This window comes from Cricetulus griseus, chromosome 3, assembly GCF_003668045.3.
Source record: "Cricetulus griseus strain 17A/GY chromosome 3, alternate assembly CriGri-PICRH-1.0, whole genome shotgun sequence".
NCBI lineage: Eukaryota > Metazoa > Chordata > Mammalia > Rodentia > Cricetidae > Cricetulus > Cricetulus griseus.
Genome location: NC_048596.1, coordinates 140,910,741 through 140,935,513, shown reverse-complemented (window position 1 = coordinate 140,935,513; position 24,773 = coordinate 140,910,741). Strand labels below are relative to the sequence as shown.

General features: G+C 38.4%; 1 protein-coding gene and 1 pseudogene across 1 annotated transcript in view; both read right to left on the bottom strand.

The window, feature by feature from the left end:
* Positions 1-24,773, bottom strand: part of Gabrg3 (gamma-aminobutyric acid type A receptor subunit gamma3) — a 570,299-nt gene that overhangs the window by 13,775 nt on the left and 531,751 nt on the right. The window lies entirely within an intron of this gene.
* Positions 13,830-13,943, bottom strand: LOC113834571 (annotated as a pseudogene).

Here is a 24,773-nt window from a genome sequence, read left to right as displayed (position 1 = left end):
GTCCTTGCTAAAAGGGAAACTGTGGAGGAAAAGGAGGAATCCTGGTCATTATGGTGTTTACTTAATAATGCTCAACATTAGCTCATCTGGTTTTCAAATGTGCTACAGTAATTTATAGGAATGAAGAAACTGGGTCTGAGGTGCCAAAGAACCCATGATACCTGCGCAATTTTTCTGTAAGTCTGGAAACTGCTCTATGCTGAAATGCCCAGTGTTTAAAAATATAGTCCCCAATACAAAGAGATACAATCTGTTTATTAAAGGTTTTTCAAAATTCCAAGATTTTACAAAAATTTTCAATTTGACTGAGACCAATCCTTTCATGATTCATCTGTCTGAATGAAGCACCTGCTGGAATAATGAATGGTGAAGTGGGTCATCGGATGATATAATCTATTCTTGACCAACCTATTGGAGCATTCTGTTGGAGCAAACTATTCATTTGTCTATAGTTATTGCATGTTAACAACTTTTATTGAACCCATCGAAGATGTAAGTTTTCAGGACAAACAACTAATCTAAATTATGAAGATAGAAACTGGTGGCAAAAAGCTGCCTCTAAGCACTGCTTATCTGGGAAAAGTACAACAAACATGTTATTATCCAGTAAGTACATGTAGCATAAAATTGCATCTAATTTGCCTAATGCTAGTTATGAGGTACCATGAAAGTTTGAAGCCCCTTTGTGACCATAGTCACCTTTTCCCTTTCTCCCTTAATTTTTTTCTCTCAAGAGAACTACCACATCTTCCAAAGAAAGACTATGAAAGGTTGAAAAGAGCCACCCCATGGGATACTGTGAGAGAGCAAGAAAATCTATGCCTGTACCTCTTCATGTTACATGAAAAACGTTTCAATGTATAGGAGCAAGGACAGCAAAACCCATTCACTAAGCCAGAGGTAGAAACCTACCACAATTATAGGTTGCGGATATGGCATCTGGAACAGATAGAACATTCTGTGATTGGAGAGAAGTGAGAATACCTGGCAAGGGCTGCATTACATCTCAAAGAGGAATAAGAATGATTTCCAGAACAAGAACCACAACCACGAATCCTCCCTAAGACTGGGACTTAGTTAAAGCCTCAGATGATACTTCACTTCTTCCTTGCTGCAACACCCAGCATAACAAACACTGTCAAGGTTCATGAGTGAGATGAAGGAAGAGACAATGTAGAAGATTCTGTCTAAGAAGAGTGAAAGGAAAATCCCAAAGCAAGTGGGAAGCAGGGAACAAAGATGGCCTGACATTTTAAGGGTTTGTACTTTATTTATGCATTTGTATATGTGGGTAAAGGCAGTTGTAAGCTATGTGACATAGGTGTTGGGAACTGAAATCAGGTCCTCTGTAAGAGCAGAATGCTGCTTCCAGCCTCTCACCCAACTTTTGACTGAGTGTGCTAACATACTCCACACTGAAGGCCATTCATTTCCAAATATATAATATGCTTTTCTCAGTATCTGCTTAGTATAAAACATGCCTAGCTTACAAAAGAAATTATAGCACATGCAACAGATCAATAGTAGTCTGAAGAGACAAATCAATAAGCTAAAACAGAACTAGGTATGGGAAAACATAATTATTACTTCATACAATAAACATTCCCATGGAGAACGCAGATGGCATGAAAGATTAAAAACAGGTCAGAAAAATTTTGAGACAATCAAAAAGAAATGAAAGAAATACAAAGACCCATATAGTAAGAGATGAAGCAACATATTGGCTGACCACAGCCAAAAAAAGAATCACTCAACAGGTGAATATGAATTATTCATTATGAAACCCAAAGTGGAATTTGAGTTTGAAAGTCTGAACAGAGTGAAAAGGCACCATGGGAAAGGAACAAAGAGTCCAATAAACCTAGAGTACCACAAGACATAGAAAGATGGAATGAGATTATTTGACTAATCCAAAAGCTCCCAACACCAGGCAGGACAATTACAAAATGCACTACACAACATAACAATGAAACATACATAAACACATTAAAACCTGTGGAATTCAGGTAGCAGAAGAGAGAAGAGAAACATGCTTCCTGCAGAACAAGGGAAAGGCTTGTAGTAGAGTTAGCTTCCGAAATTATGCAAGTATTTTAGTTATGTTTCTTTTACTGTGATAAAATACCATAGGCAAGGTGTCTTATACAAGAAAGAATTTATTTGGTCTTATGGTTTCAACAGTAAGGGTCTATAAATTTAGAGTGAAGGCATAGCACCAGGAGCCGGTAGCACCCATTTTTTTGTTGTAGTTGTTTTGTTTTTCTTTTAAAAATTAATTTATTTTTAAAAATTTCATTTTATATTCAAACCACAGTTCTCCTTCCTATTCCTCCTCCACACCCCACCTCACCCACAGCCCTCCTCCATCCACTCCTCCTCATGGGTAAGACTCCCTGAGGAGTCCACAAATTCTGCATATTAAGTTGGGGCAGGACCAAGCCCCTCTCCTATGCATTAAGAGTGAGCATGGCATCCCACCATAGGGAATATACTCCAACAAGCTAGCTCCCATCTTAAGTCACAAGCGCAAAGAAGAGAGAATAAGCTGGAAATGGCTCAAGTCTTTAAATTCTCCAAGTCTTCCCCTGATTCCATAAAACCTCCAACAAGGGCCATAGCTCCCAAGCTTTCCCAAGCAGCATCAACATCTAGGGACCAAGTATTCAAATGCACAAGCCTATGGGGGTCATGTAATTTAAACCATCACAGAAATGGAAAGGACAAGGAAAGGAATTCTTTGAAGTTCTGAAATCAAAACAAAACAAAAAAATCCAAAAACAAACTTCAGCGAGAATACCTTCCTAAAGATGAAGATAACATAGAAACCTAAAATACACATAATCTAAGGGAATGCTCCAATGTTTGATTTGCTCATGAAAAAAAATGGCAAATGAAGCAATTTAAAGACAAAATATAAGACTTATTCAGACATTTGCATAGGAAAATGAATTAGAAATGGGAAAAAGTGTTAGAAATCCAATAAATGACACTATCTATTCTTTAAATTTACTTATTTAAAAGATAACAGCCAAGGCAAAATTATGGCTCTACATTTTATAGTGACAGCACAAGAAACAGTACAAGGAACAGTAGCAACTCTCCAAGAGCTTCAAGGAAGACCCTGGGAGTGTGCTGTTCACAGGCTTTTATAGCAGGTTCACATTAGCAAAATGAAATCTGGAAATCACTCTGAAGGTCAATATGTATCATAAGTCCTAGAATAAATGCTAAGCTATTTTAGAATCATTATAAATAGTACTTCAATGGAAAAGACACAATGGAAGCAAAAGCTGCTTCATTTAATTTTAAAACAGAGACATAAAACAGAGGCTAATGGAGTACAAGAACTAGAACAGTCTGTTTTATTCCTTTCTATCAATATTCAGTTTATATACTAATGGTCTAAACACACCGAAAATTAATTCAAGACTGGATGATATGAGACATGAAAGCCACTTCAGACAAAAATACATAATTCAGTTAAAAGTTTAAAAAAATAGGGAATGGATACAATGTCAATAAAGAGCTAGTGTCTATTCTAGACAGCAGGCTTCAGAATACAGACTATGGTAGGAACAAATAGAAGTGTTACTAATGACAAGGGCACAGTCTCCCCTAGGAAAGCACAAGACTCCACAATTCTGATCCACAGTAATTAAATATTTGAGTCCAAATAATATGGAAAGAGGGAAAATGTATACATGCAGTGAGAAATTTTAGCAAGTCTAAGTTGTTAGAAGAACAAATAATTGGGAAAATATGATAATGTCTGGATGCTATTAGCAATAACAATGACAATTCAACATCATTTAAAATTACAAAACAGGAACTCCAGGAAAACGACTGACTTGAAGGTGATCTCTGTGACCCAGTAAAGGAGAGGAGTCAAAGAGCATAGACTATTCAAAAGAGACAAATAACTTCAGAAAAAAATCACAAAAGTCATGACTGAGGATTATTTGAAAGTTTGGAGAGTGAGCTTGGCAGTGAACTAAAAAGAAGTAAGCAAAGCTGAACACAGTTACAGCCATGCAGCTCACTGTTGGGAGAAGAGAGGAGATGCCTCATACAGAAAGTAAGCCATGGGCCTTGGTGCAAAGTTATTGGCAGAAACCATCAACCCATAGCCCACACAAGTGTCAGATCTACTTTCAAGTCTTGGTAAGACAATCATTCTTTCAGCAGAAGTACAGAACACCAAAGAAAACAAGAACAATATTGATCAAAAATAATTCCGTGAGAGTCATCATCATGTCTGACTTCAAATTATAGAATAGTGACATAGTATAGGATCCACGTGATACTGTCACAGAATCAGACATGTAAATTGGTGGAACATAGTTGACGACCCAGACATAAGTCTATGCAACTACAGTTACATGAGTTTTGACAAAAATGTCAGCAATACATATTAGAGAAAAGACAAAAATCTTCAATAAATGGTGTCAGGAAACATGGATTTCAACATGAATAAAAATGAAAGTGGGCCTTTGTCTGTCATTGTGCACAACACTCAACTTCAAATAGATCAACAACCTTAAGGTAAGACCTTATACCCTTAAACTGCTAGGGGATAAAAAGGAGTAAGTTTCAACTTACAGGCACAGGTATGAACTTTCTGAACAGAATGCTAGTAGCGGAAGTAAGACCAGTAACTAATAAATGGACTCTTAAGAAATTAAAAACCCATACATAAAAGGAGAAGTCCAAGCATGTGAAGGGGAATCCCAAAGAATGGGAGAAAGTTTTCACAAGCTATACATTTGACAGAGGATTTATGTCTAGTATGGACAAAGACGTCAAGAAAATACATATAAAGAAAACCATCTACTTAAATAATGGCTGTATCTTTAATGTTATCTATCTCTTATTCCCCTCTTCCTTTGTAATATCTTTCCTCCCATCTGTTAAAATATTCTCCCAATTTCCTCCTCCAGCCCCTCTATAGCTCCCGTGTCTATCCTTTATCTCTCTAGAACTCCTACTCTCTCTCCATCCACTTGGCCTTTCTCTACTTTCCTGGTTTATGTAGTTACTTACATCTTTACATCTAAAGATTCAGGGTGAGGCTCCATCTTGGTCTAGGCTACCTCAGTATATATTTCTAGTTCCATTCATGTACCCACAAATTCTGTGACTTAATTTGTAGCTGAGTAGAATTCTGAGGGGGGATCGCTTTCCTGTTTCATTCATTGGCTATAGGTTGTTTCTATTCCCTAGTTACTGTGAATAGACTGGCAGTGAATACATTGAAGCAAGTATCTCTGTACTGGGATATCAAAGCCTTTGGGTATATACCAGTGAGTGGCAGAGCAGGGTCAACTGGCTTTTTGGGAATTCTCTGTTTTGATTTCCACAGTGGCTGTACCAGTTAGCAACCCCATCAAGAGGGAATGAGGGTTCCCTTTTCTTCACATCTTCCCCAGTATTTTCTGTCAGTGGTTGCCTTGATCTTAGCCATTCTGAATGGAGTGAGATGAAATCTCAAACTTGTTTTAATTTGCATTTTTCTAATTGTTAAAGTTTTTGAATGTTTTAAAAAGACATTTCCTGGCTATGTTTATCTCTTCCTTTGAGAACTTTCTGTTTAGATCCATAGCTGATTCGTCATATGGGTCATTTTCTATTTTGCTTTTTTAAATCTTTATTTTAATGAGACTTTTCTTAAATCCTGGATAATATTAATCCTGTATCAGATGTATTGTTAGCAAGGATTCTCTCCCAGTCTGTGGCTTCCTCTTTGATTTACTGATTGTTTCCATTGCTGAACAAAAGCTTTTCAGTTTGGTGAGGCCCCCTTTGTCAATTGTGGGTCTTAATTCCTGAGCTATTGGAGTCCTATTCAGATCATCCTTTTCTGAACCTATATATTGTAGAACATAGTTTATGTTTTTTTTTCTAGAAGTTTCAGTATTTTTCAGGTTTCACATTGAGGTCTTTGACCATTTGAACTGGGTTTGTGTGTAGAATTATAGATAAGCTTATTTTAAAATAATGCATAATGCATATAAGGATATATGGATATAGCTATATTTAGATGGAATTATGCCACATAGGGTGATAATGCTCCCTGCACGAGCCACAGCTCATTTAACAAAATCCTGTGTGCCAATCATGAAAACTTCCCTTAATATTTTAGTCAGAGGTTACAAAATCCCCAAATAAAATAGGCTATAGTCACTGACATTGGTTACCTCCAAGAATTTGGAGGCAAAACCCTATTGCTGAAAGCACCACATATTTTAGATATAGGACTTGAAGGAATCAAGCTGGAACTGACACTGAAGCCTCTTCCCCGAGGCTTAACTCTCATAGCATCAGAAGGTGTTCTGAAAGCTGCCATGAGAGAAAACTAGATAATAGCCCTACACCACTGCAAAGCCAATGAAGCACAATCATGGCCAAGTTATCTCCAGAGGAGCAATCATGGCACTTCTATATTGAAGTAACCAACTGCTGTCTAATTGGATATAAGGCCTGCTAAATATGAGTGAATTCATTCCTGGTACTGGAAACCTAGCAAGGTCCCATAGCTGGAAGGGTCATGGATCTGAGAGCAGAACCTACTGCTGCTATTTTCCTAAACCAGTGTAATTTCTACTGTATTCTAAACAGGATCCTTATATCCACATATAAGTGTAGCTCTCACCCCTCATCAAAACTTCTTTTTGAAACAGATGGAAGTTATTTACAGATCCACAACTGGCCAAAATGCATCAATAACTGACTGTTAGGTTGCCCAGCCTCAAAGGGTTCTTCTACAATGTAACCACTACACCCAAGCCACAGGCAAAAGGGATGGAAAGAATGCAAGCACTAGAGGACCAAGACACCTGCTGAAAGACAGTGTCTTCTAGACACAACAGGAAACTGCACAGATGAAATTGCAACAATATGGTTGCCCAAGTAAGATCATCATAGCAACAATACCACTCATTAAGTCATTGTTGATGGGAAAAATTTCATCTAGGCCCTAGACCTAGATGAAAAGCTATACATATTCAATACCTGCTGATAGTTGAAAATCTCTTTTCTCCAGGACCAAACTCTCTAGTAGGCTATTTAATCTACAATGGTCAGCCAGCAAAACTAAATGAATGTATATTCATATACATACTCATATATTTAGAGAGACAGGGTGGGTAACAACAATAACCACAGAAGAAGAGGTCATGAACTTGAGATGGAGTAAATGAACAGAATACTGAAGGAGTTGGAAAGGGGAGGGGCAGGGTGGAAATGCTGCTAGCAATACACATGCACATGAATTCTCAAAAACTTTTAAATTAAAAAATGGGCCACGTATGGAACTGAACAGAAATTTCTCAAAAGAAGAAACACAAATGGCTAGCAAACATGTTTAAGTGTTCGGTATCCTTAGCTATCTGAGAAGTACAGATTAAAGCTACTTTAAAAGTCCATCTCACTACATTCACAAACACCATAAACAAAACACAAAAAACAACAAATATTTTCATGGATCTGAGGAAAGGGCACACTTCTACATTGTTGGACAGGGTATAAACTAGTGCAGTCACACTGGAAAGTAGTATAGATGTTTCTCAAACAAACTAAACCAAACCAAACCAAATCCTAGAAATAGATTGCCATATAAAGAACCTATGAAACCCTATCCATATATCCAAAGGACTCTATATCCTTCTACAGAAACACTTGCACATCCATGTTCATTACTTCCCTTGTCACGACAACTAGGAAATGGAATCAACTATATGTCCATCAACTGATGAATGGGTAATGAAAACATGGTGCATACATACAATGGAGAATTGCTCAGCTTAACAGAAAAATGAAATCATAAAACCTGCAGCTAAATGTACATCATTGGAGAACATATATATGGAGTGTGGTTATCTAGGCCCCCAAAAACAAACAACACAACCCTTTTCATAACCTACATCTATTAAAGAAGGTTCTACACTTAATTACCTCCCCCAAACAATACTCTAATCACAGGAGTTCTCATGAAAAAAATAAAGCAACATCTATCCAAGAAATAACACCAATCTACACATTTCTAACAGAAAATAGAAACAAGGAAGTTTCATCTAGCTTATTTTAGTCCTGCCATATCTAAGAGTAAAGTCAGACAGATGATTTTTTTTCCCCCTGAAAAGTAAGGCTTCATTTATGTAGAAACAAGAATCACAAGCAGAATAAGAACAAATGGCCTTTGCCTCTCCACACTGTATGTCAATGTAGAAAGGCAGCCCATCTCAGGGTTGCAACAGTGGTCACATTAACAATCAGTTGACAGGACTCAGAATGTCAACCTATAAACAGGAAATACTATATGATCATTTAGGGAATCTGGAAACAGGATACAGTGAAACAAAATTTTTAATTAAAATTTCTCAGAAAACTAGGAATTTGAAGGAACTTCATTATCCTGCAAAGGTTATGTTAAAAATACTATAGCTAACATCACCCCTGAAAATTATAGGCTAGGCTAACAAGAAATGAAAAGGAACAAGGTGTAATTTCACAGTGGGAAATTTTGGTAGACAACGTGCAAACCAATAGTTAAGGAATGTCATTGAGTGACTTAGAAGTGATGCTGACATGTAATCCTATACTGGGATGAGAAGTATCTATTATACAAAGTCATGGAATCCAAATTGAGTACATTAGTGACAATATTTCAAATAGTTTGTTATTCAATATTCTAAGGTGTCATGGAAGTGCTCAAAAATATGATGGTCATGAAAAACAAATTATCACAGATGTGAAGAAAATAAACTGCTGGTAGAGAGTTATTTTTAAAAGTTATTTTATATCTTGGCACCCGTGGAGGCCTGCTGAGAACAGGACTTCTAAAAGGCAAATATTCCGGGAAGGCTGTGATGTGAGGCCGTTTTTGCTGTCTATAAGTGAGGTCTCAAGAACCAAAGAGAGCACACAGCTCTTTTCTAAATTGAAGGTGTTTATGCCTGAGATGAAACTGAATTCTACTCAGAAAGAGATGTGCTTATGTATATAATGCAAAGAAAAAAAAAAACAACAAAACAAAAAGTAAAACACAGTGACTCCTTGAGGAAAACCAAATAAAACCAGAGTAATCTGGGGGAAGGTAACTTGGGCCCAAGGAATTTTGCACAGTTCATGCCAAGTTGCAAAGCACCCATTTTCAAAGGCCATTGGGCACAGATTCCATGTGATTTTGTGCCCTTCTAAAATTGAAACTAAGCAATTTTTAGCAAGTTATTTTATGGGTCAACCATGGAAATATTAAAATATGCTCAGTTAATTAAAAGTCAAGGTTGAAGAAAAATTTGAACAAGAATGAGATTGCACAAATAATCCTCGTGTGATTATAGAGATGCTACTGTCTAGGCAGCGAACTCCAAGCATCTGTTAAAACACTGCAACTCTTCACCTGGGGATGGGCCCATGTGGGATTTCCCTTGTCCACTGTGACATGTCAACTGGTATCATTATCCTCTTCTTGTTGAGGCATCCATATTATGGAGAGTTCATGAGTGTATTTTTGTTATCATGCCCAGGGGAAACAAGTGTGCTAGGACTCTGACTCTTACAATGTTTCTGCACCATCTTTCACAATTTCTTCTGAGCCTAAGTGGGGAAGTTACATTGCAGGTGTATCAGTTAGGGTTAGGAATCCCATGGCCCCTTATTCTCTGCAATTTGACCAGTTGTGTCTATCTTTAACATCTCTATGTGTGTAAAAAGAAACTTCTTTGATGAGGGTAAGAACTCCACTTATCAGTGGGTATAAGGATAAGTATTTAGAATATGGTTAAAAATTATATTGGTTTAGGAAAATAGCAGTATTAGAGTCTTCTCTTAGTTTCTGACAGCTTCATCCAAGAGTAGTTGGCTAGATTTACAGTACAAGGTACAAATGCCCTCCTACTGCTGCTGGCTACGACCAGGATTAAGTGCCACCATTGCAACATTGGCTGTATCTTGCTGCCACCTTTGGATATTATAAGAGCCAGTCCTCAGGGAGGGGCTCTCATGTGGTCAATGGCTGCTGACAGAGGAGAATTATTTTCCTCCAGGGGGAGTGCCCACATAGGTTTTAGGTGGAAGTTTCTGTCCCCTCCATCACAGAGGCTTAATATTAATTATAAATGATCAGCCAATAGCTCAGGCTTGTTACTAGCTAACTCTTACATTTACATTAATCCATATTTCTTATCTATACTCTGCCATGTGGGTTGGTACCTCTTCTCAGTGAAGCATGCCCATCTTGCTTCTCTCTGTGTCTCTCGGGACTCCCCTTACTTCACCCTTCCTCCTCCCAACATTCTCACTTTGGCTCTCCCACCTAACCTTATCCTGTTCAGCTATTGGCCAGTCAACTTCTTTATGAAACCAATCACAGTGACATATATTCACAAGTGTACAGAAGGATTATTCCACACTAGGTGGTTGTACATACATGTGTATAAATAGATACAAGACACACACATATATGTATATGTATGTAACAATAGTTATTAAAGAAGAGACCATGTTTGATGAGGTGGGACCCAAGAGAGAAGTCTGAGTGAGTAAGCAGTGGTAGCAATGAGGGACATCCAGTGCTTATGTACAAAGTTTTCAAAAATTATGTAAAAAGCCTAGAACCAAGAAATAAGCACAATGAGCTCTCATGGTATTAAGAACATGCAAGCATCAAACATGCAAAAATAATATTTCTGTACAGTAGAAATGAACTGTGGAGCCAGAGGTGATGCATCTGTCTTTAAAGTTTACCCTGTTTACAGTTTAGAATGTGTGAATGTGTGAATATAACTAGATATGTTCAGGACAGCAATCCTGAAAGCTATATATTCATGATAGAAAGAATCAAAGACAACTTACATACCTGAAGATATCTGGGAGTACTTATGCACTAGGGATTCAACACAATAAGGGGTCAAATCACCTTCAATTGACACAGCTATACTATACTACCTAGTAATCAAAATCCTGGAGAGTCTTTGTACAACTATACAAGATGATAATAACTTAAATTCAAAGTCAGAGGTCGCAGAATGAACAATTTTAAAAATACAGCTAAAAGTAGGATGATTCAATAAACATATTTTTGACACTACATTAATAGCCCATATGGTAATATGTGAAAAGATGGACAAATAGATGAGTAGAATAGGATATACACCCATACACATAGATCTGAGCTCCACCCCTTCTCTCTCTCTTGTTTTCTTTCTTTTTTTTTTTTTTGAGACAGGGTTTCTCTGTATAACCATGCTATCCAGGAACTTGCTCTGTGGACCAGGCTGGCCTCGAATTCACAGAGATTTCCTGCCTCTGCCTCCAGAGTGCTAGGATTAAAGGCATGTGTCACCACTGCCCTGCTTTTTTTGTTTTTTGTTTTTCAGATTTGTCTTTTTCACTTTTAGTTGAACAACACCTTGTATATCTATGGGTTATTTTTAGTACATATAAATAATGTGTAATGATCAAATTTAATAAATGGCATTTTATGGCTGCTTTTTATTATTAAATTCAAGTGGAGGAAAGACACTCAATAAAGGAAAAGACACACATCTCTGATCATACCAAGAACTCAAGTTCAACAGCAGAGAAGTAAACAATGAAATTATAACAGTCAAAAATAGCATGTGTGAAGATTAACTATCATCAGCTAAAAGGGGATTCATAAATCATACCTACAATAATAGACTGAAGGATAAAATCAAATGGCAGGGAGGCTGTGGAGGCACTGGGTCCTTCACACAGGACAGCTTTTTAAGACTATAATAACCAAATGCATATATAGCTGATGACTCGATGCATTTCAGGGTAGGAAAGTTAAGGTATAGTAACAGAAAATGTATACACCTATGCTGTAGGAGCTTTAATAGCAGCAAAATCGAGAACCGTCCTAGACTCCATTCAGTGGATGAATAAGAGGCTGGTACATTGATTCTAAGGACTACTACTCAGTGACAGACAGGAATGATTGATTATACTGAGGGACTTAAATATGTCTCCAGAAAATTGTGCTGAGCTATAAGGAGAGATGCCTTACCTTGAAGTTCTGTTTTCAATTAGTCCATTTATAGAGCATTCTTTGAGTGACAGAAATGGAAGCATAATGATGGATGCTGAGTGAGCGGAAGGGCAGGAGGTGGGTGAGAAAGATGTACCAGCAGAGCTCTTGTGATAGATGTGCTTTGTACTTTGGACTTCTGCCATGAGGCCATTTTACCCTTTCCTCCCCCAGAAAATCACCACTGAGCAATAGTGTAAAAGGTTTAATAGATCTCTGTATATTAATTAATTATTTTTTGCTTGTCTGCTCGTGTAAGGATTTAATGCATGCATAAATGTGTTTTGATCAAAACCACCTTTGCCCCCTTAGTTTTTACCCTATCTCCCTCCTCCTCTGCACAACTTGTCCCTCCCAGATTCACATGCTCTTAAAAAAGGGTACCTATGAGTTTCAATATAGGAACTTCTATTTATACACAGGTAGCCTTTAAGGGGACATATCCTCCCCCAAACACAGATGTGACCACTCCCAGCAGCCACCACCAAAAATAGCTCTTTAGATAGGAGTGGGAACTGGTGAGCTCCTCCCCATCTATACTGGGATTTTGCCTGGCTTGATTCTGACCAGACGTCTATATACAGTCCTGGCCACTGTGAATTCATTCAGCATTATATGGTTACTTATTCTTTCTTCAAACTACATTCAGTCAAGAATCCTTTTTACATAAAACAACCTTTTGGAAAACACCACATGAATCAAATCAAGATGTAAAAGTACAGTTAATTGGATGTGATGCCCTTGAATGTAAACATTGAATGAAAGTTTACAGCAAATTAGTTAGCCTCTCTGATCCAAACCATCTAATTTTTGTGTACAAAGTTCTAAGTTCCTCTACCTTGAATTTGCCCTGGTTTAGAGAGCTTGCAACTGATGGCTGTCTACAGTACTACACTACCCTTCTTGTTACTTGGCTTCTGTGGAGCCAGTTCACTGAAATAAAGACTTCACATGCTTCACCGAATGTACAAGAAGACAAGTGGCACTACCCCATAGTTGGCATTTTCTTAACACAGTACCCTACCCATTTACTTGAAGATATTACAAATATGCATCAGCTATAAAATGAGTTATAGCTCATCCATCTGAAGTGTCCAAAAGTTCTCCACACACCTAAAACACAGTCTTCTGCACAGCTACATATGCCAGATGAATGCAAATGAAGAGGGCACGGCTGGAGAATCTGTCCCAGCTGGACTGTAGGTCAGTGGTAGAGCACATGCATAGTATGTGTGAGGCCCTAGGTTCAATCCCAGGACCAACCAAACAAAGAACAACAAAAATATGTTTAACTCATAACGGTGAGATTTTTCAGATGTGACAGAATCTGTTCAATTTCACTGCTAGGAACACCTGTCAAGACACTCAATTAGTAGATTGCAGAAGGATGAATGAGTGTCTGTGAGGGTAGAGATCACTATATCTATGGCAGGGGTTTAAAATGTCTTTGAAGTGCCTGAAATTGACTTGAAGAAGCAGCCTAAGGATTAGCCTGATAGTCATTGTGCAGCTGCCTGCAGAGAACAGGGCGGGGTGATCTGTGGGCCTGTTTTAGAAAACAAAACAAAACCCAAAACATCTCAGTTCCCATCATGGCTGATGTCTGCAGCTTCCAGGGCTAACTTACTTCTCTACATTTGAACAGGTAGAAATGTGCATTTGTTCTTATTTTTCTCAGTCTCTCAAGCTAACTTTAAGGTGATTTTCAAATATTTCATTCTTCTTTATGAGATTTGTTTTATGTTTTACGGCCAATAGGTGATTTGTTTAAAAAACTAAGCTATGAGATTAAAACTCCATAGGGTCTCCTCGTCTTATAAAATTCCTGCCTCTTCACGGGAAGGTCAATTTCACTGATTAGAAATAAGAGACAGTTGAATCCTCATTTAGCCATTTATTCTAGTTTCTAATTAAGGAACAAGTGATTATGCTTTCTGAGTTATTTTTTATAGCAAATATGGATACATACCACTCAAATATTACTCTTGTAGACTTTATGGATTTGGATAACCAAACTGTGAAATTGAACTCTGAAGATCTGTCATGTGCTTGGTAGAAGGGAATGCATCCTAAAACAAAAACAAGTTTAAACTAGGTATATTTTTGAGGATTTCTCACTGGCCAGTGGGGTTTAATGTCAGGGGGTGGTTATTGCTGAGAAAGTATCTTCTGAGAATGGAAACTCAGGATCTGACTCATGTGCATGCTAGGAATTGAACCTTGTTCTTCTGGAATACCAGCCAGTGCTCGGAACCTCTAAGCCATCTCTGCGGCCCAGGACTTGACTCATTATACATGTTTACACTACATCTGGCTCGTCCTCACTCTACCTGCAGACCTACTTCTTACCTCCCTGCTGCACTACTCTGTACCCCACAGAACTGAAACCCCTAGGTGAAAGCCTAGAGACACACAACATGGGAATGGTGTGAGAGGGATTGTGAGGCTCACTGAAGTGTCTCTCTTCTGCCTGGGATCTCTTGCAAGTCTTTCCTGAAGGGTTGTCTATCAGGCCCAAGCATGGCACACATGGCACCGACAGGTCTTGCCACCGCTCCCTCCTCTCCCTTACCAAATCATTTTTGGATTACATTCCTAAAGTTAGTCTGCATTACATTCCTAAAACAAGGTCTGTTCCCTTATTTGGCCACTGACTCATTCCTGAGACAAAACACCAACGTTCAAATATCAAAATTCGTATTTTAACTAACATGTCCAATCAGAACTTACTAACTCATCCTAACATAGATTTTCCCTTAAAAACCCACTCCCACAAAAACTGTTGCTTGCTGTCTGCCTTTGCCTGATCCAGAGGCAGCCCTTAACCCCACCCCATGCTCTTTTTGCCCCTTCTGGGGAAAGGGTAAAATATCCTTTGTGCTGAGAACTTGATGCCTGGGTGTTTTCTGAGCTGGCTCTAAAGGACTGCAACCCCTCACACATCCCAGAAGTGTTCTTCCAGCTTTCTTTTGTCCCACCATAGTGGCCGGTAGGAGGATGTGTCTTCAGTCATCTTCAGCTAACCTCACCTCTCTCCAGTGCTTTTCTTCAGTGTCCCTGAGGTCATGTCCTCATGGATTCCCTGCATCAGTCTCTTGTTCTCTTTCTGGTCACTCTCTGGTTATCTCACAGAGCTGGCATCCAAAGTGTGCTTCCTGGTCATGGGGAGTAATCTGCCTGTCCATCTTCTGCTTTCTGTGCCTCTCTGCTCTGTGTTGAAGACAGCAGCCTTCTTTTCATGTCAAGTACACACCATTCATCCTCTCACCGATGGCTTTCCACTCATATGTGTGGGCTGCCCAGAGGTGTTTCTGCACAGGCCCAGAGGAGCCCTGTGCCTGGCCAATTTCCTGTTATTGACCAGATCCTAGGGGAAGATAAGGTTAGACTCCCAGTTTCATAGTCACTGGGTGAGAAATCATGCCATGCCCTGACCTCCAGGTAGGGCAGTCCTGGTTTCCAACTTATGTGCTGCACCAGTCAGTTCAGGGGCATCTTCCTTGTGACTAGACTCTGTGGAAACCATGTCTGTAGGTCTGAATTCCCTTATTCACTATTCCATCTCCAGTGCCCTTCCCAGAGTTTCATTGCTGATTTGCTGGCTCATGAATGAGAAAATCAGGGTTCTTTTAGACTACAGTCAATTCACATGGTTTTTGTTAGTTTGTTTTGGTGTGTGTGTGTGTGTGTGTGTGCTGTGAACCTGGACGTTCCCTGCCTCCCTCACACTTTGGGGGTCTTTTTCGGCACCTGTCAATTTTCTGATGTACCTTGCAGGCTCATCTCTGGGTTTTCAGCATTCTAAAACCTATCCATTTTATTTGATTAACTTCTGGAGATTCTAAGATTGTTTTAAGGTGTTGCCCACCACGAGGTACACAATAGCATTGTGGGGTGGTGAAATTCAGTGCTCAGCAGCAGCACTGGCCAGAGCTGTTGGGAGATCTTTCTTTCCTAAAGCCCTAGCACAATGTCTGGGTTAGTGTGGAGTGATAGTAGCAATGACTGTGCACTGATTTGTTTGAGGTCTTATTTCGTAGAGTAGTATATATATCTAAGGTGGAGCCAACAGGATTGTGCTGCCTAGGTTTCAGTGAGGCAGCTCAATGCTGTGGCTTATTTTTCTCCTCTCTGAAGTGAGCACAGCAGCATTGCTATAAGTCATTACATAGAGAGCTATCAGTAAAGGACCTAGTCTCAGGATACTGTGAGCACACATTAGCTGAGGTTTTGAATATACTACAGATACAGATACTTCCATGTCTCTGCTAATACTTTTCAGAATGAGGAAAGAATGGAATGTGTGCTTTGTGCATCATATATTTTCAAAACCACACAACTTTTTACTCAGAAATGAATGGTCTGATTAAAATAACACCTTTTGTCAAAGGCAAGTTGGCTTTTGAAAACAAATGCAAGCCTAATCCTCTGACTGGAGTTGATGGTTTAAATTGAACCTGTACTAATACCTACCTTATTTATAGTCAGTGATTTGTTTCTAGATTCAGAGTTACTACTTCAATACTGGGAGACTGGAATGAACAAGCTGGCATCAGAAAGCAGAATCCCCTGTGCAATGCATCTTGCTGATATGGACTGCTTTTTCTCTTACCTTAACTTGCATTTAGAATGGGATTAGTGAACTCTTCATCAAACCTGGGTTTGCAACACCCTGGAATTACTCTCATGTCTTTGTATCAAACTGCATCTTGTAACTGTAAAGCAGTGCATTAATCTATAGTTATGAATATATCCCAAGACATGATGTTGGTTCTCTTGGGACACATTGTGGGATTATTTGGAAAATTGTGTTAATCTCATCATAACTGAACAGTTTTGATGGCTAAAAAGTACAGTGGACAGTTGCTGTTTTCCTTGGTTATAGTTAAAGGCCCAGACATTACACAAAAACTGTTGTGTCTTCAGAAAAGACATCTTGATGGAGCAGCAGAAATTGAGAGAGAAGCCATGGAGACAACAGCTGTCATGTGTGAATGTGTGTCATTCTCATTATGATAGTAGAGTTCAAAGGTCAGCTGTCATCTGAGTCAAAGAAACCAGAATTTGAAGTGGCCCAGACGACCAAACATTAACAACAGTTTCCTTTCTTCATTTCGTTTGCTTGAGATAAGGTTTTACTATGTAGCTATGAATCCCAGGATAACCTTGAACTTCTGATAATATTCCTGCCTAAGCCTTCTGAGTGGTGAGATTACAGGTGTGAGTCACCATATGTGGCAACAAGTTTTAAAACTGTTTCCAGGAAACTCTGGGACAGAAAGGAGAACTGTCAGGATTTTCTGTAGAAGCCAGAGTGGTCATAGAAAGGTAAGTTATGCCATATTATGCTAATTAAAAACTAGAAAATTTCTGATCTAGAGGGTCAGGGTTTAAAAGACTGTCCAGGTGAAGAAATGAAGGAAGAAAGAAGATAACAGAAGAGAGAAGAAAAATGAATTAAAGGAAAAAAAAGACAAACTAAGATATAAGCCTGGAGGAACACAGCTCGACTCAAATGGCTTCTTAGAGATCATTTTCACAGTAGCATATGAAAATTAATTTGTAGTAATAATAAAATTTATGGAGATCAGACAGCACAGGAAGGATTTTGAAGTAAAAACTTACTACAGCATTGTAACCTTTACTTGGGACAACAGGGAGTCCAGAAGACAGCAGCAAAATTTAAACACCCTCCCTAGGTAATCACAATGAGTACAATACATACAGACAAAAAAAAAGCACCTGGAGGGACATGATAGCCAAAGCAGCCTGGGACACACTTCCTGGGTTCAAGAGGCAGGAAACAATGTTGTGAAATAGATAATGTATATCAGATTAATATATAAGAAAACTTACCTTAAAAAAAAAGAAGCTCTAACTTGCTGGCTAAAATAGTACATACTTTTCTGAACTTGAAAGCATTTTCTTATTTAATCTTTTTAAAAATAAAAAGGAAGACATGAAGTTGGGTGGGTAGGGAGGTGAGGGTGGACGTTGGAGGAGCTGAAGGGTAAATGTTATCAAAATATATTGTACAAAATTCTAAAATAATTAATACAACTATTATTAAATGTATAAGACACCCAGTCTATAAGTTACCTCCAGAGCACTGTTTGGTGTCTCATTCATTAAAACAAAATATATTCATTAAATTGCTATAAAAAGATAAGGATGCCAGCACATTCCTTTACAGAAGCAAAGAAATATACACACCATCATAATTCTGGTACAAAGACTGATAATAGTACAAGCGAAATATATAAAGTACAATAAAATGTGAGCTTGTCTCATTTTTTAATACATTTGCAGACCTATTATAATGTAAACTTGTTTTTAGCTTGTTAGCCTTAGAGTTGCCAAAACAATGGTTGAGGCTGTATGACAATAGAACATGTCCACGAACCAATGCTAACATGCTTAGGGAAGTATATAGCATTTCAACTTGCAGATCTCATAGTCTGTGTTGGAGGTAAGCTTTCTTGTTTTATATTTTTGCATATAATATCTCTTTCACATTAGAGTTTCCTGTCTTCTGAACACCAGTTAAATAAATGTTAAGTTCTTAGGGAAATAAACTGTAGTTCAGTCAAGACACAATAAAAGAATACAGATTGATAAAGATGTCCTCAAACCAAAGAGAAGAATGGGATGCAAGACCTGATGCTCTTCATGAAAGGAATTACTGTAACAGTAAAAGCATATAGTTAGCTATGAACACAAATGAGGAACCTAGAAAGAGCCGTGAATCATTGGATTCTTGTCAATAAAAAGCAGCACAAAAAAATTTTGGAAAACAGACTTTGCAAAGATAATTTGATTTCACAGAAATTAAACATGGAAAAAAGAACAGGGTAAACAATACTTTTACATGAGGTAGACAGAATGAGGAAGTCTGAAAGTGCATGTTCCTGAGAGCTGGCTGCTGTGACTGGGGGCACTGGGAGATGGGCTAGGGCATAATGCTGGGCTTGCCATTTCCCTCCTGATCAAAAACGCTCTACAACACATCAGTACCAGAAAAAGAATATTCTGTGACCACCAGATAACAAAGAAACACATGTTACCAAAATGCAGACACAGCATACACAATGTCTATACTACAAGTGCATTCTTTTGCTTTGTCCCATATGAGTAGTTGCTCTTTTTATTTTTTTTCTAATAGGAGCTTTATTCTCAGTCTAGGACACCCAGACAAAAATTATTATGGCACCCATCAATGCAGCTATTATCTCTTCTTTCATAATTAAAAATGTTAGGTATTATTTGCATTTACAAATTATGTAATAATGGCTACAGAATCTAAAACCATTTGTACATTATGTTAATTAGAATAAGAACTTGAAAGATTTGAACTTGAGTGAAGAAAGATAATTAACAGCAAATACTAATGTGAAAGTGACAAGAATTTGATAACTTTACATGGATTCTTAATACACCTTCTAAAACAGGTTCAAGTAATCACAAAGTTCCTGGAAACTAAAGGAAAAAAGAAAGCCTCAGCAAAGAAATTAAAGGCAGAAGAATCAAATCATAACCTGAAAGCTGAAATGTACAAGAAAATAAAAGACTCAGTGGGCAAAGGGAGAGGTCAGTGGGAAGAACCAGGGGAGATATTAAGAATTTACTTTTCCATAGACTTCTAAGTAATGGTTAGATGATGGAGGCCACTGTAAGAACATCGCTGTGTCTTTTTATACAGTGCATTCAAAGGAGTACTGAAGTACTTGGAGCCGACCATTCTTCATCATAAGTTCCAGGTACTGGACACGGAGCTGAATGACTCAAGGTTTTCTCTACTGGGTTTGGTCTTGTTTCTGTATGATTACAACCTTGATCTCCTATCTTGAAATGGGAATGTCATTGTATGTTGGAAGCATGTAACTTATTCTTTTCTTATATTGGTGCTCACAGTTGAGAGATTTCCTTGAATCTCAGATGAGACTTGAACTTCAGATTTCTGAATTAGTGTTAATTGTTATACATTCTGTGGATTTTTGAAGTTGGATGGTATTTTGAGGAGACGGGTGAAAGGTAATACTTTAAAATGATCCATTCAGGCTTCAAGCTGACAGGAGGTGGAGTTGTGATGGTTAACCTCAACTGTCTACTTGATGATGTCTCTAATCCCCTAGGTAACAGGGCTTTGGCCATGCCTATGGAGGGTTATCTTTGTTAATTGGGAAGGGAAGACATGACAACCATGACTAGTGCAGAATCCTAGGTTGGGGTGCTTTATTATATAAAAAAAAATATAAGTAAGCTTGTACACAAGCATCCCCCTTTACTTCCTGATTATAACTGTTATATGTCTAGCTGCTTCTAGGTCTTGCTATTTTGGCTTTCCTGCCATAATGGAGTGTGTCCTGGAACTCTGAGCCCAAACAAGCCCTTCTCTATTAAGTTACTCAGATTCATCAATTTGTCCCAGAGATGAGAAAAGTAGCTAAGATAATGCAACATGCCACCACATAAACATGCAAATAATAGTAGAATAGCATACCACTGACAAAGTAACTTAAAAGGGCTGGATAGGCTGCTTAGTCTGAAGAACTCTGCTGCTCTTGCAGAAGACCCACTTCAGTTCTCACAGGGATGGTTCACAACAGCTTGTACCTCTAGCTCCAGGGAAACCAACCCCCTCTTCTGGTTTCTGTGAGCACCTGCACACTCATAATACTCACACAGACACATATTTACAAGACTAAAAATAAACCTTAAAATATCTCTAAGACATTGTGAAAGAATGATGAAAGATAGTGAAAGGTTGAAGTCAACAATTGATAGAACACCTAAAAAAAAAAAGGAAAGATAGCAAGGAAAGATAGTGAGAGCACAAGTCTCCTCAGCCTTTGAGAAGCTGTTCAGTGACAGTTCCACACATGCCTTCCAAGTATCCAGAGACTGTGAAAGCCTCAAACAAAATGGAGAATTGTTGCCACAGTGGTCTCTGATCACAACAGAATCTAATAGAAATCAATGCAGAACGGGCACTGGATGTCAGTGTCCATGTGGGTGACTGAAGTGAAGTGAAAAAGACACAAAACTCAATGAAAATAAGAGGTATTAAATCTATGAAGAATCTTAGAGTTAGTAAACTGTCTGAAATTAATAATCTGAGCTTCCATTTCAAAACAGTTCAAAAATCAGAATGAAGAGGGAATATAGGAAATAAAGAACAGAAATCAGTGATATTGACAAAGATATAGATTGGTCAAAACTCAAAGAAGCAAGTCAAGGACTCTTTGGAAAGTGGGAAGATGCATGAGAGCAAGAAGAAAATAATTTACATCCTTTGGGTATATGCCCAAGAGTGGTATAGCTGGGTCTGGAGGTAGATCAATTCCCAATTTTCTGAGAAATTTCCATAGTGGCTGTACAGGTTTGCACTCCCACAAGCAGTGGAGGATATATCCAAAGGATTCTCCATCCTACCACAAGGGCACTTGCTCAACAATGTTCATTGTAGCTTTATTCATAGCAGTCAGAAACTGAAAACAGCCTAGATGTCCTTCAACTGAAGAATAGATAAAGAAAATGTGGCACATTTACACAATGCAGTATTAACTTGGCTGTTAAAAAATGACATCATGAAATTTGCAGGCAAATGGATGCAACTAGGAATAAATCATCCTGAGTGAGGTAACCCAGACCCAGAAAGGTAAAAATGATATGTATTCACTTTTAAGAGGATATTAGCTATTAAGTAAATGACAATCAAATTGCATTTCATAAACTCAGAGAGGTGAGGTAAGGAAGATGGACACATGGACATCCCAGGGAAGGAGAAATTGATTAAATTTTGCAAGTGGACAGGGGTAATTGGGGATGGGAGCAAGAATAATCAGGAATGTGGGAGGAAGGGATGGAGGGGAAGAGTATGTGGAGAGATAGCTGGAATTGGGGAGAATGGAGGGATCATGTGGAAACTTAGTACAGTGTAAACTTCCTGGAATCTATGAAGATGATTCCTAGTAATGGAGGATATGGAGTCTGAACTGACTATCTTTTGTAATCAGGCAACACTTCCAGTGGTGAGACTGGGTTGCATTCAGTTGAGTTTTTGGACAAGAAGGTCCCATGGAGATCCCTAAACAACTTAGGCTGATGCTAAGACAGATGGTAGCTCTCTGAAAATTGACAGTGGAGCCCCATTGCTCAGGACAACATTCATGCAGCTCATTGAACATAGAAATGTCAAGCAGGTGTGCACATGGATCCTTCTACCAGACATGCTAGTCTCTTTGACATGAGACAGTAATTTGTGGGCTATGGAAATAGACCCTGACACTAACCCAGCCTCAAAACCCTCACCATACAATGTATCCTGCCAGCAGGAAGTGCTGGGACAAAGGTGGCATAGAGCTTGTGGGAGTGGACAACCAATGACTGATTTAACTTGAAGCCCATGCCCTACAAGACTGCCTACATGGCCAGGAACTGGAGACAGGATATCCCATGGACCTAGGGTAAAACCAAACACCACTGGCAGAAAAAAATCAATGAAATGATTCCTAATGATCTGCTATATTCACAGATCAGTGTCATGTCTAGTCAATCTTTTCTTTGGCAGCCGATGGGAGTGGGTACAGAGATCCACAGCTAGACATTATGCAGAAAGAGAGGCTAAATTGAAAGTCTCTATTAGGTCCCTTCTATTGGAGATCAGGGAGCCCCACAGAAGAGGAAAGATTGTAGCAGTCAGAGAAGATGGAGGTCTCTGGGAGAACATGGCGCACCCAATCAACTAAACAGGGTTCACAGATATGGAAGTGGCAAGCACATGGCCTGCTTGGGCCTGCACCAGGTCCTCTATGTATATGTTATGGCTGTTAGCCTGGTATTTTGTGGGACTTCTAACAGTAGAAGTGAGTATATCTCTTACTCTTTTGCTTGCTCTTGGAACCCTTTTCTTCCTGTTTAGTTGCCTTGTCTAGCCTTGTTCAGACTTGATATGAGGGCTTTTGCCTTGTCTTATTGTATTATATTTTGTCCTGTTAGACTGTAGTCTCTTGGATGCCTGCTGTTTTCTGAAAACAAAGGAAACAAAGGGGGAGTGGATCTGGAGGAGAGAAGAGGTGGGGGAGCTGGGAGAAGTGGAGGGAAAGGAATCTGGTTGGGATATATTGTAAGAGAGAAGACTCTATTTTCAATTAAAAACAAATAAAATTATCCACATCATAAAGATGGATTTTTAGGATCCAAAGGTATAATTAGATGAACAGCTTCTCAAACAAGATGGGAAATGAACCATGAAGCACAGCTCAATCTGAGATAAATCATTAGAATAGTCCTATAAGAATTAAAATTAATTAAGTTTATAATTAAAAAAATCCATGAAGACATTGTTAGGGTAAGCCAATTTCACAGATGAACCTGATAAATATTCAGAGAAAAATTAACTCTGCATTTTTATTGGTTGTGGTTTTCTGTAGTGGTTTCCTCCTGCTGTAAAGAGAAGTTTCCATGATGAGACTTGAAAATCACATGTATCTGTGGGTATACAGACAAATATTTAGAGATTGTTGTTAGGGATTATGCTGGTTTAGTAAATTAGTGATTGTGGGTTCTCCTCCATGTCTTCACTAGCACTGAGCAATTAGCTAGGTTTCCAATACAAAAATGCAGAGTTGTGGAGCTCTGATTCAATGGATACATCTGCAAACACTCCCACATCTAAGGCTCAGGGAATATTGCAGAAGACAGGGAGGGAAGATTGTAAGAGCCAGAGGATCAGGAATTTTCTGGGAAATTGTGTCTCCTAGTAATGTCAGAAGCTGTAACAATGAAGTCTCACTAACATGACTGCCTAAATGCAAGCTAAATAAGCATATGTCAAAGTGGATGGGGAAAATCCCATGAGGCCTCAACCCTACACAAAGAACTCTAGGCAGCCAAGGAAAGCTGAGAGTGGGAGTGGGGGTCTTCCCTAGGGAAAAGGACAGCATTTGGTTTTCCAGTGCCAAATGGTCAGCCCTGAAAACATGCATACAAGTAGCTTTATGTGGACTGAGCAGGTTAGGTTTGGGAATGAGTATGTATATACATATGTGTATGTAATAACAGTTAATGAAAAAGAACAGAGAGAGGCATATGGGAAGTTTAAGAGGAAGGAAAGAGAAGGGAGAAATGTTGTAATCAAATTATAACCTCAAAATAAGGAAAATAAATACCAGTTATACCTGACTTTTTTTAGAAAAAAAAGTATAAGAAACAAAAATAGGTTTCTCTTCACGTTACAAAGCCAGAATTATTCTTACCTCAAATCCATGGAAAAAAAGAAGACTAGAGATGAATATCCCTCATTATTATTACTGTATACCCCTTAAATACCAGCAGGTATTTATGATATGAATATATATATATATATATCGGTGATACATGCAATGAGTAGATGGGATTTATTTCAGAGATGAGGTTGGTTCAGTATTTGAAAATCCACCATATCAACAGGTTAAAAAAGAAAAATCACATGATCATAATATTTGATCCAGACAAAGTATCTGAGAAACTAAAATAGTGTTAATACACAGTACTAGAAAAGTCACTGTGCCCTGGAAGCACCCAAATTAGAAACAAGTCTTCCTCCCTCAGATTTCTCAACACACAGCAGGAAGCAGTTTGGAATAAATGACACCCAAATTCCCAAATATTATTTATAAATGTTTGTTTTCATTTAAATGGGGTTGGTTATAAAAGGTAATGATCACAGTCAATCTCTTTTTAA